This window comes from Orycteropus afer, unplaced genomic scaffold (assembly GCF_000298275.1).
Source record: "Orycteropus afer afer isolate SDZICR_OR568_19922 unplaced genomic scaffold, OryAfe1.0 scaffold00114, whole genome shotgun sequence".
In the NCBI taxonomy this organism is placed as follows: domain Eukaryota; kingdom Metazoa; phylum Chordata; class Mammalia; order Tubulidentata; family Orycteropodidae; genus Orycteropus; species Orycteropus afer.
The window spans coordinates 4,367,708-4,381,556 of NW_006921701.1; positions in this window are offsets into that span (position 1 = coordinate 4,367,708).

Below are 13,849 nucleotides of genomic sequence, written 5' to 3' on the forward strand. Positions count from 1 at the left end.
CTCCCATATCCTCCCCTAGGCTCATTAATTATTTAAAATAATATTACAAAAAAATAAAAAGCCAAACTCACTGCCATCAAGTCAATTCCAACTCATAGTGAACCCCATTGCATTTCCAAGCCTGTAAATCTTTACGGAAATAGATTGCCTCATCTTCCTCCCACAGAGAAGCCGGTGGGTTTGAACTGCTGACCTTTTGGACAGCAGCCAAATGCCTTACCCACTATGCCACCAAACCTCCTTAAAATAACATTAGAATTCTTTACAGATCTGTTACACGTAGCTGTGAAGTGAATCTATGTGGTCCTAGGGGCTTTTTTTTTAAGGTGGTATCATTAAGCTCCATTCCAAGTTTTACTACATTCATTTGTAAATTTATATTTTCCTCATATCAGGGTCCATTTTGATAATAGGTATTTTTATTAGAAAATCACCAGTTTTCTCTAGGATTCCAGTTTATTGCCATAGGTTTCTCTGATTATACTTTTCTTTTTTATTTTTCTCTCTGTAGTTTTCTACACAATTTTTAACCTAATTAGTTCTATTCTCTCTTTTTTCTTAATCAAGTGAGACCTTATTAATCTTTTGAAAAATTAGGATTCCATATTTATTTGTAATTTCTGCTTCTATGATTGCATTGATTTCAGTCTTTGTCATTATTAATTTGCTTTTCCTAATTTCTTTTGGTTTACTTGCTCTTTTTCTAATTTCTTAAGACATTAGTTGGTTAGGGAAAACTTACTTTACTTTTGATATTGTTTTCTACAAGAAAGAAAACAGCTAAGGAACACATTTTTCTGAGTACAGTTTTTACTGTGATCTTTTGGGTTCTGCCATAAAATGTTCTCTTTTTCATTGCTTTATAGATATTTTATAATTTTGTTTTGATTTCCTCTTTGTGCGGTTTTGATCATTTTTATATTATTTATTTTCAATTATATTGGATTAATATCAAAGAATGTGACTTTTAGAGCTTGCTACTGTTTTCTTCGGGAACAAATATGACTGCTTTTTTAAAAAATATTCATAGTTGCCAAAAAAAAGTTTGTTTTTTTGTTGTTTATTTGAAGGATATTAGATTTGATATATAGCTATTAAATCACATTTACTTATTGTATTATTCTACTCTTTTCTCCTCCCATATTTGTATGTACTGAACTGGATTTGTCCAGTTCTGAGAAAAGCACATTGAAGTCTTCCATTATAATTGCATTTTACCAAATAATTCTTTGATTTTTAAAACAGCCTTATGTATTTTTAGCTCGTATGTTGTTTGGTATATATACTCATACATTTTCAGTTTACAATTTTCTATCTATATGTCTGTGTCTGTCTTTATACTTATCTACTCTCTACCATTTCCTCTCTGATGTTGCAGTCTCTGTTACGGTTCATCTGTTGTATGTCTAGATTCTCTTCTTAAGTATTTTCCTTAGGTGGGAAAACTTGAGTGTTAGTCTCTGACTTCTTACACATTTGCAACTCTCTTTCTTTCACTCTGACAATGTAATGATGTCTTGGGCTGGTCACAGAATTCTGATTTGCAGTTCTTTCCTGTCAGAAGTTTGTAGGTGTTATTCTGCTGACTTCTAGCTGTCAGTGATGCAAATAAGAAAGCAGATTCTTTTTTTTCTTTATAATAACACAGTTTGTTCTTTCTGTGTAGAAGGTTTGGCAGTTCAAACCTACCAGCCACTCCTCGGAAGGAAGGTTGGGCAATCTACTTCCATAGTGATACCGCCTGGGAAACCCAAGGAGGGGTCGCTGAGTCAGGTCCGACTCAATGGCACATAACAACAACAGTCCTCTTAAATTTATTCTTAAATTTCTTTTCTCTTACAATTTCAATCATTTTAAGTTTTTGCTCTGAGCTTTGATATATTTTCTCCACTTGGTCTTCTGGATCATTAATGTGAGTTTCATCATATACAGAATTGAGTTGAAAAATCTTTTCTACTTTTTTTTCTCTACCTCAGAGATTTAAAATTTTTTTTCCTGTACTTTTATCTCATTACATGCTCTTGATTCTCTGCCCATGTTATTGTCTTTTTTTTTCTTTTTAATTTTTATTGTGATTTGGGTGAAAGTTTACAGAGGAAATTCATTTTCCATACAGCAATTCATACACTGACTGCAATTCCCTACAATGTAACAGGTCTCTTCCCACTTCCTCCCTGTAGTTACCTCTTCCCTGTGTCCTTCCCTCTCATGCACTCCCGCCCCTTGAGCTGTCTGCCTGTGCAAACACTGCCCTTCTGTTATCCCATGATTTATCACTTAAGTGTTGTATTTACCTGATATAAATGTTCACCCCATATGCCTGTCTATAATTTGGCTGGAAACCACAAGAGTGAGCTCAACTTCAGACCTGAAGACTGGCTAGGAGTCATAGTCTCAAGGGTCTCACCAGGCTCTATCAGACCAGCAAAACTTGTCTTTTTTTTTTTTTTGTATGATTTTGAGTTTTGTTCCACATTGTTCTCTTACTCTATCCAGGATCTCCTGCACAAATCCCCCACCTAGTGGTTGACACGGGTAGCCATCTAGTTCTTCTGGTCTCATGGTCATACAGGCTGAGGACGGCATGGTCTACCAGTCCCTTGGACTAATTGTTTCCATGTGTCTTTGGTTTTCTTCATTCTTCTTTGCTCTGGATGAGGAGAGACTCATCATTGCGTCCAGATGGCTGCTTGCAAGCCTTTAAGATCCCAGTTGCTACTCACCAAAGCAGGATGTAGAACAATGTTTTTGTGTAGTATGTAGTATGTTATGCCAATTGAGCTTAATGTTCCCTGCAACCATGGTCCCGAACCCAACAGGTCCAACTACTCATTCCCTCTGGGTAGCTGGCTGTAGCAAAGAAGCCACCACAACTTTGGCCCTTGTGAGCTCTATTATACACCTGGACATTCTTACAGTGCATACAAATATGCATGTAGAAACATTATCTGCTAATCTTATACATTGTCATGGGCACACCACCCCTTGCTTAGACACACCTGGTTGTTCAGCCTGTCCTGCCACCTGTAGATCAATGTTTGCCATCACTGATAATGCAGTACTGTACATGCAAAAGGGTTCATCTTTGTTGTATCTTCTCATGGTTCTATTTTGCTGGGTATGTTTATTTTGTTTCTACCGTCTGCTTGTCATTTGTTATTCTGTGGTGGCTTATGTGTTGCGATGATGCTGGAAGCTATGCCACCAGTATTTAAAATACTACCAGGGTCATCCATGGTGGATAGATTTTAGTGGAGCTTCTGGACTAAAACAGATTAGGAAGAAAGGCCTGGTGATCTATTCCTGAAAATTGTTCAATGAAAACCATATGGATCACAACAGAGCATTGTCTGATATAGTTCTGGAAGGTGAGCAGCCTAGATTGGAAGGCAGCCAAAACATACATGTGGCCACAACAATGGATCTGAGCATAGCAATGATTGTCAAGATGGCACAGGACCGGGCAACGTTTTGTTCTGTTGTACCTGAGATGAGTCATGTGAACATGAGTCAGAGCTGAGTAGATGGCAACTAACAAACAACATGCTGTTTTTTTCTGACTGATCTTCCTCTCTGCTATTGGCTCACTTTAGATATATTATTTCCTTTGTTGTTCCAGTGGGCTCAGGGCTAGGTATGGAAAATCCTAATAGGTTGCGGGTAAACATACGGAGGGAAGCAAACTGATTTCCCCACTTTGGGCTGACCCACCAGCCTGTCCTCAGAAGGAAGGTTGGACAATCTACTTCTGTAGAGATACTGCCTGGAAAACCCAAGGAGGGGTTGCTATGAGTCGGATCCGACTCAACGGCAGTGAGTTTGGTTTAGTTTTAGTTTGTGTGGAGATAAGCAGTCCACAAGTCCTCTACTGAGACAGGGAAGGATATATCCTGCTCCCTGGTCTTTTTCAATTCTCTCAGTCTCTGGCAGTGAGGACACAGTCTACCATCCAGTTCCTTCTTGTCTTTTTGGTGGCCTGAGAGAACTCATTCATGTGGAGCTGAAATCAACCTTTACTCTTAGGATCCACAAGATCTCTGAAAGCCAAGTTTTCTCTGAATTTGATGTTTTGTTTTTGTTCTGGGTCTTTCTCATAGTCTTTGGTGGGGATATATATCCTGGCACTATTTCTCTTCTCCAGGACTCATTCAAACCCATGGCCTTACTTTTACTTGGCTACCTATAGTTCTGCCTTAACTGCTAGTTAACTACAGATTTGAATTGCTAACAGGAGGAAAGGCAACTAGAACAGTTTTCCATGTTTAATTCTGGGATCTGCACATCATTATTATAATGAAGAGGAAAAAAAAGGAAGAAAAAGAAGAAGAGGGGTGAAAGAGATTAAGAGGATACAGACAGAGAAAAAGAAGAAAAGTGCCCAAAATCTTCAAGGATGCTGCTGTGTTTTGATGACTGGTTCTTAGCACCATAGGATTTTCTTAAATCAGTATCTGTATCCAACATGAGCTTCTCCCCTTCCTAACCACCTAATTTCATGAGGGTATGTGCAGCCATAGAGTCTGTATTTCTGGATCTGTTAGTGTATGTATGGTTGAATGATTTTGTCTTGGCACCCACGACTGCATTAAAAAAAAAAGAAGAAAGAAAGAGAGAGAGAGAGAGAGAGAGAGAAAGAGAGAGAGAAAGAAAGAGAGAGAAAGAGAGAGAAGAGAGAGAGAGAAAGAAGAAAGAAAGAAAGAGAGAGAGAGAGAGAAAGAAAGAAAAAGATAGATTACGTGTTGACTTGGGAATTAAAGGCACATATAGGAAAATCACCCTTGCCGGGATAGTAGGCTTGTTAGTGGCAACCAGATGTTAGTAGGAAACACCCTCTAAACCTTGATTTGAAAAAAGAGGCATCTGCTTCAGGTCAGATCAACTTGTTGGCCTGCTCAAAGATGGCTTTGGCCCTGGAGTCCTCAAAGGAGAAAAAAATCAATTCTACCACACAGTGGGTCCAGCAGTGCCCACAGGGTCACCTGGTAGAACACTTACTCCTAGCTGGGTCATGTGGCCAGGTGAAAGTGACAGGCATTTTCTGCTCTCTGTGTCCAACGACCACATTTCAACCTTTGGGTGTGCATATGTGTAGATTTACATGAGCATATCTGTGAGTCTGCATGTATGTGAACAAGTCTTTGGAATTGCATAAGTATTTGGGCTTGTCTGATCACACATTAGGAAAATAAATATAAATATTGATTTGACCCAATTCAAGTTTCTCTTCTTGAAGAATACCTTGAAGAAGTTATATTTATTACCTGGGATTTCTTAAGGATAAAAGCATAAGTAAAAAAGTGAATCTCTTCTATGGTATACGTTTACAAGTAACATGTACATATAATTAGATGGCAATTTACAAATCACATGCATATGTAACTTCACTGTGTTTCAGGTATGAATCACCACATTTCCTCACTGGGGCATTCATGAAACACTCAGCCAACACAAGAGTAGCTAGACAAGTATCTTGTCCTTATTTCCTCCCACTGGATATATCAGCCCCAGTATCTACACTAAGGAGATCTGGTGGCACAGTGGTTAAAGCATTCGACTGTTAAACCAAAGGTCAGTTGTTCGAACCCACCATCTCACTCCACAGGAGAAAGATGAGGAGGCAGTCTGCTTCTGTATAGATTTACAGCTTGGAAACTCCTCTGCCCTATACAATCGCTAAGAGTCAGAATTGACTGAGTACAGTGGGTTTGGTTTGGGTATCTACACTAGTGTGTCTGCTTCTTCGTGTCAGGGCTGAAAGCTTCACTGTCAAAAATTTTTCTTTTTAAGCTTATCACAGCTTGATATGGAAGCCTTATATTATTGGGTTTATGACTCAACTGTATGGAGCAGTGATTCTGTTGCTCTCACTTTTCTCTTCCTACTAGGAAGCACTGGTAGCATAGTGCCTAAGGCACTTGACTGCTAACCAGAAGGCTTGTGGTTCAAACCCAACAGCCACTCCTTGGAAGGAAGATGGGGCAATCTACTTCCACAGCGACACTGCCTCGGAAACCCAAGGAGGGGTCGCTACGAGTCAGGTCCGACTCGACGGCACATAACAACAACAAGAACTAGGTACTGCACAAACATAAGGTAGGAATTGTTGGAAATGTGACTCCCGTGTGGACTGATTTTACAGAGTGGCAGAAGCTTTGGATTGGGAGAAGGTCAGAGGAGGAAGGGAGAAGCAATGTTCTGGAGCCAGACAAAGCTACAAAATGAGTAACAGGTAATGAATGAGAGCATGCACATGCAAACACACACATTTGTACATTTTGCCTTATGAGTGTCATTGTATCTCTGCCCACATAAAAAAATTGTAAATTGCTTACATATCTCATCTGGCTAGCACAAATCACAAAAACCTTAGGAAATGTTTCCTCCAGGAGAACTTAAACTTCAGAATTGCTAAAGATGTAAACTCTTCTCTGAGGTATTTAAAAATAGGATAGGTTCTCCACCTGACCGTGAAAATGGTGTGATGATGACTTCTCAAGCCCTTGCTGCTAAACCTTTGATTCTATGATTGATTAGAACTAGAGAGATATTCCTGTAGCAGGCCAGGTTTAAAAATGTAGTTACAATTTATACCACAGCCGATGACACAGACATCTAGTAATCATCTGATTCATTCTTATCCATTAGTCAACTTTCTTTTATGGGATGCTGTCCTCAGCAGAAATAAGAAACTAAGATTATTTGATTCAAAACTATCTATTGACATCTGTCATCTCCTGCAACAAACCCTTGGAAGTAATATAAACGGTAGAATTCTAATTGTAGACTCAGGGGTAAAGTTCCCATTTCCCTACTAACTCTGCAACTGGCTGCATGTGCACTGGTTTAGGAGGAAAGACAGTGGGCAAGTAGAGATGACTAGAACGGGTGTGGTAATACAAACAGTTTACAAATATTTGAGAGCTACAAAAATAGAAAGGGGTTTTAAACCAAAACCAAACTCACCACTGTGTCTCAACTCATGACTAAAGTCGAATTCGACTCATAGCGACCCCTCCTCAGGTTTCCAAGAGGCGGTATCACTATGTAAGTAGATTGCCCAACCTTCCTTCTGAGGAGTGGCTGGTGGGTGTTTGAACTGCCAGCTAGCCTTCTGGTTAGCAGTCAAATGCCTTAGGCACTAGGCCATGAGAGCTCCCCAGAAAGGGATTTTAGAGCACAGATAACTGTAGACTCTTAAAGTTAGAAAAAGGAGCCCTGGGGGAACAATGGTTAAGTGCTTAGCTGTTAATCAAAAGTTTGGAGGTTCAAACCACCCAGTGGTGCCATGGTAGAAAGTTCTGGTGATCTGCTTCTGTAGAGATTACAGCCAAGAAAACTATATGGGATGCTTCTACTTTGTCACATTGTGTCTATGAATTGAAATTGACTTGATGACACCCAACTATGACAATGAAGTTAGAAATAACTTTGGGAGTCATTGTCAGGGTTATAAAGAGATTAAACAATTTTTTTTTTAATTCTAAAATTGTAGAAAGTATAAAATAAAATCAATTTTCAAGACATTAAACTTATTTTACATCTTTATTTTATTCAGCTTTTAAAATTCTCAGGGCAACATTTTATATCCAATCTTTATTGGTAAGAAGGAAATACTCATCATTACATTTTAATAATATTTTATTTCCCAGAGCGTCCATGGCATCATGAACATACTTTCTTTTCCATTTAAACCTTCCATATATTTACAGAGGTGTAAAGATTCCATTCTTATTCAGATGTAAGCAGGAAAACTATTATCTAGTTCCACAGCTAAACACATAAACACCTGAGATGATCAGATGGGGGTCAGTGAACAGAAGTAAACTCTAGACCAAGGATAGATTCAGCTGAGGCTAGTCTTGCACAGATACCAGTGATACAAAATACCTGCAGTCCTTACAGAAACAATACAAGACAGACACAGAGTAATTCCTCACAGACAACCAGACACTATGGGAGAGAGAGAAAATAGATCTACTGTCTCAGGACCATAGTACTGGGGGACACCAGACTCAATTGGTACAACAAAATACATAAAAGCCTTGCTCCATATCCTATATTGGTGAGTAGTGACTAGGGTCTTAAAAGCTTTCAAGCAGCCATCTAAGATGCAGCTAATGGTCTCCCAGCATTGGAAGCAAAGAAAAACACACACACACACACACACACACACACACACAAAAGAACAACAACAACAACAAAAAAGGGTATTTGGAAGCAATCAGCCCTAGGACATGATAGCCCTCAAGACCAGAAGAACTAGATGGTGCCTGGCTACCAATGTCAACCACTCAGGAAAGGATCAAAGCTGGAGATCCTGGATAGAGTGGGAGGGAAAACATGCAACAAAATCCAAAGACTCAATAATAACCGGAATTACTGGTCAGATGCAATCTGGTGACACTCCCAATACTGTGGCCCTGGAATACATTCTGCACCAGGAATAAAACGTACCCCTAGAGGCTGGCTCTCAGCTCAATAGTTAACAAGATGTACATGAGCCCACTCAACCCAGGAAGACACACCCACATACTCTATGGTAATACATCCCTTAGAGCAATAGACTATGGGACACCAAAGGACCAACATTCAAATTGAGGAAATGCAGGACAAACAGGAGTGCATAAATATGAAGGGCACAGGGGGAGGGTTGCAGGGTAGGGAGGGGAGGAGACTGGGTTAGGGTTGGACATGGTAAATGGGGAATGAAACCAAATGTACAAGTAATGTTGAATGTAAAACAAGCTCTTAAAATGAAATAAAATAAAATAAAATAAACTAGGGTAGAAATTGTGCATAGTGCTTACCCCAATTTGTATCTGAACTGTTCTTACTGCTTTGTATCATGGAAATCTATGTTTATGGACTAATAATAGTGTTTTCTTCCAGGTAGATGTCTACATTTTTCTTACCTTTCCTGGTAATGTCATTCTATTCATTGCTACTGCTTATATTAGTTATATGTTTATCTGTGATCAAAGGAAGTGTACATCTGACTTGATAAGGTTTTACTCACACATGGAAGGGTCATCTCTTGGCTTGTGGCTATAACCAACAAGTACCTGAAATGCCGACCAAGCCTTCCGTCCATGACTGTTCCTCGTCAAGTTAATTCGTTTGGTGCTTTTGTTTTCCATGATTTTGCTGACACTCTGCCTTAATTGAAGTTGGTTTCAATGTTTCCAGTCTATTTGAATATACCATTTTACACCCTCAAAACACTTTCCGTTCAGAAGAAAAGTGATTGACAGTGAGAAGCAAAGAGCTCTGAATTAGCAATCAGTGCTTGGTTCCAAGTAGGAATTCAAATGGAAAAAAAATTTAAATAAATGGATGCATGCAGGCACTGGCACTGGCACTATTTATCTAAGAAAACTTAGACTAGTCACTTCAGCACTTTGGGCCAATGAAAACCTTTTTCATTGTTGTTGTTATGTGCCATCGAGTTGGACCCGATCCATAGCAACCCCTCCTTGGGTTTCCGAAGCGGTATCACTACGGAAGAGATTGCCAAACTTTCCTTCCAAAGAGTGGCTGGTGGGTTTGAACTACCAGTGTTCTGGTTAGCAGTCAAGTGCCTTAGCCACTATGCTACCAGAGTCCATTGACCTCAAGTTCCCATGAGAGGACTTCCACTCAAGCACTGATATCACCCTTGTTGGACAAATGAGTTACTTAGGGGAGCTTCTACAACTACAGATACCCTGACTCCACTTCTAGAGACCAGATTTCGATTGGGGCCTAGGCATCTGTATTTTAAAATCTTCTCTGATGATTTTAATATGTAGCCAGCTATGGAACAGTTGCCCAGAAGAAACCTTTCCAGCATCTTTCTCCTCCCTATAGGATGAAGCCTATCTCCTCAGTCTTATTGGTGCAGGCTCCTCTACTGGGCAGAACTAAGGGGTTTAATATTTGATCTGTCATTTTCTTTTGGATCTGCCTGCCCACAAGTGGTGTGGTCTGGTCAGACACGTGGTAGATGTAGCCCTTCCAGGAGAAGCCAGTGGTTTTTAGTGGTTACATTCAATTTAGGGAAAAGAATGTAAAAAACATAATCCTATGTATAAAATAGAAAAGCTATATTTAGATTCTTGAGGTTTGTGGTTTTCTCAGTTGATTTTAAAGTCAAAGGGGGGAGTGTACAATAAGACACATCCACAAACTTCAGCAGATACAGTACTACCTACTTCAGTGTCATGAGGATTAAGGTAGGCTCTCAAATGTGTTTTGAAAACAGTAGAGCTACCCAGATGTTTGCTATTTTCTAAGGTCATCCACTGCATCTAAAATTCTGAAAACGTATGTACTTGGAGGAAACATAACGCAGCAACACCACTTCAATGCTGGTAGGCTACCTACAGTGTAGAACCCATACTGTTATTGATGTCCTGTCAAGAGTATTAAATAAAGAAGGAGTACACAGGACTTTGAACTGGTTCCCTCTGGTTCCTTCTGGTTTGACCCCCTGCTGAGAATTTGCAGTTCCACTCCAGTTATACTGAATCAGAATCTGCATTTTACAAATCACTTAGGGATCTTGTTAAAATGTAGATTCTGGTGCAGTCAGTGTATTTGGTGTAGAAATGCAAATTTTCAGCAAGGGGTCAAACCAGAAGGAACAACATCGAAATGTGAATATAGAAGCTTGGTATCAAGACTGAGGTTGTGGCGCCGTGGATGAGTCCTTTCACTCTCAAACAAGTGGGTCACATACCCCTGAAACTTTCTGGTTTCCTATTTAATATCTACAAAGTGTTAGACAAATCATTACAGAACAAAAATTTCTTCTGACGCTAGTTTTAAGGAGACTATCTAAGGAGATTATAAGTGGGTTTATTTCCAAGGAGCCTCTCTATGGTTCTAGCAAGGGAAGCAATGAGCTTCCCACCTCAGCAACATACAGGCAATAGATGTTTTACAAAGAATGTTCTCCTACCCACTCCACTTAAGTCAATTCATAACTACAGTATTCTACCAAATTCTGGAAGTTAAAATGATATTAGGTATCATAAGATCACTTGTCGGTCAGTTTGTCATACTGCAGTGGCTTGTATGTTCCCATGAAGCTGGAGGCTATGCCACCAGTATTTCAAATACCAGCAGGGTCACCCACAGTGGACTAAGAAAGACTAGGAAGAAGGAAGGGGCCATCCACTGCTCAAAGAATTGGCCAATGAAACCTTAGGAATAGCAGTGAAACACTGTCTAATATATTGCTGGAAAACTTGATGAATAACCCTGAAACACTGACTGATGATATAATGCCAGATGAGCCTCTCAGGCCAGAAGATACTCAAAACATGACTAGGGAAGAGCTGCCTCCTCCAAGAAGAGTCAAGATTAATAACATAGAAGGAGTAAAGCTTTCGGGACCTCCATTTGCTGATGGGGCATGATTCAAAATGGGAAGAAACAATTGCAAACATCCATCAATAATTGGAACATGAAATGTAGGAAGTATGAATCTAGGAAAATTGGAAGTGGTCAAAAATGAAATGGAACACAGAAAGGTCAATATCCTAAGCATTAGTGAGCTGAAATGGACTGGTTTTGGCCATTTTGAAATGGATAATCATGTGATCTACTTTACTGGGAATGACAAATTGAAGAGGAATGGCATGATATTCATCGTCACAAAGAATGTTTCAGGATCTATCCTGAAGTACAATGCTATCAATGATCGGATAATGTCCATATGCCCACAAGGAAGACCAGTTAATAGTACTAATATTCAAATGTATGCACCAACCATTAAAGCCAAAGACAAGGAAATTGGAGATTTTTCTGAAATTGACCAAACAATTAATGCAATTAAGATGTGTTGATTATTACTGGTTATTGGAATGCAAAAGTTGGAAACAAAGAATGAATTACCAGTAGTTGGAAAATATGGCCTGGGTGATAGAAATGCTGCTCAAGATTGCATGATAGAATTTTGCAAGACCGATGAATTATTCATTGCAAATACCTTTTTTCAACAATATAAACAGTAGTAGCTATACACTTTAACTTTGCCAGATAGAATACACGGGAATTGGATCAACTACCTCTGTGGATAGAGGCAATTGAGAACCTCAGTGTCTTCAGCCAAAACAAGGCCACGAGCTGACTGTGGAACAGACCATCAACTGCTCATATGCAAGTTCAAGCTGAAGCGGAAGACAATTAAAGCAAGTCCGTAAGAGCCAAAATATGACCTTGCTTATATCCTGAGTTTAGAGAACTTTAAAGAATAGATTTGATGCATTGAACACCAATGACTGAAAATCAGATGAATTGTGGGATGACATCAAGAACATCATCCAAGAAGAAAGCAAAAGGGCATTAAAAAGAGCAGAAAGGAAGAAAAGACAAAAATGAATGTCAGAAGACATTCTGAAACTTGCTCTTGAATGGAAAACAGCTAAAGCAAATTGAAGAAATGACAAGATAAAAGAGCTGAGGAGAAGATTTCAAAGAGCAGCTCAAGAAGACAAAGTCAAGAATTATAATGAAAAGTGCAAAGACCTGGTGTTAGAAAACCAAAAGGGAAGAATGTGCTCAGCATGTCTCAAGCTGAAAGAACTGAAGAAAAAATTAAAGCCTTGAGTTGCAATATTGAAAGATTCTATGGGCAAAATACTGAATGATGTGGGAAACATTAAAAAAAATGAAATATGCAGTCACCATAACAAAAAGAATTGGTTGATGTTCACTCATTTCAGGAGGTGGCATATGATCAAGAACTGATGGTACTAAAGGAGGAAGTCGAAGCTGCACTGAAGGAAATGGCAAAAAAAACAAGGCTCCAGGAATTGACAGAATACCCATTGAGCTGTTTCAACAAATGGATGCCATGCTGAAGGTACTTACTAGTCTATGCCAAGAAACTTGGAAGATCGCTACCTGGTCAAGTGACTGAAGAGACCCCTATCTGTACTTACTCCAAAGAGAGATGATCCAACAGAATACGGAAATTACTGAACAGAATCATTAATATCACCTGAAAGTAAAATCTTGCTGAAGATAATTCAGAAAACAGTTACAGCAGTATAGAGACAGGGAACTTCCAGAGGTGCAAGGTGCATTCAGAAGAGGACATGGTACGAGGGATGTGCTGAAATCGGGTGGATCTTAGCTGAAAGCAAATACGAGAAAGATGTTTTCTTGATTATGCAAAAGCATCTGACCATGTGGATAACAAATTATGGATAACATTAATGGGAATTCCAGAACACTTGTTGTTTATGAGGAACCTGTACATAGACCAGGAGGCTGTCATTTGAACAGAACAAGATGCTGCATGGTATAAAATCAGGAAGGGAGTGTGTCACAGCTGTATGCTTTCACTATATTTATTCAATCTGTACACTGAGCAAACAATTTGAGAAGCTGGGCTATATGAAGAACACAGCATCAGGATTGGAGGAAGACTAATTAACAACCTGCGATATGCAGACCCAACCTTGCTTGCTGAAAGTGAAGATGACTTGAAGCACTTACTGATGGAGATTACAGACTGCAGTCTGCAGTCTGCACCTCAATATAAGGAAAACAAAAATCCTCACAACTGGACCAATAAGTAGCATCACAATAAATGGAGAAAAGACTGAAGTTGTCAAAGATTTCTTTTACTTGGTTCCACAGTCAACACCAATGGAAGCAGCAGTCAAGAAATCAGATGATGTATTGCACTGGGCAAATCTGCTGCAAAGGACTTCCTTAAAAGTGAAAAGCAAAGATCTCTTTGAAGACTAAGGTGCACCTAACCCAACCCATGAAGTTTTCAATCACCTCATATGCATGTGAGAGCTGGACAATGAATAAGGAAGACTGAAGAAGAGTTGATGCTTTTGAGTTGTGGTGC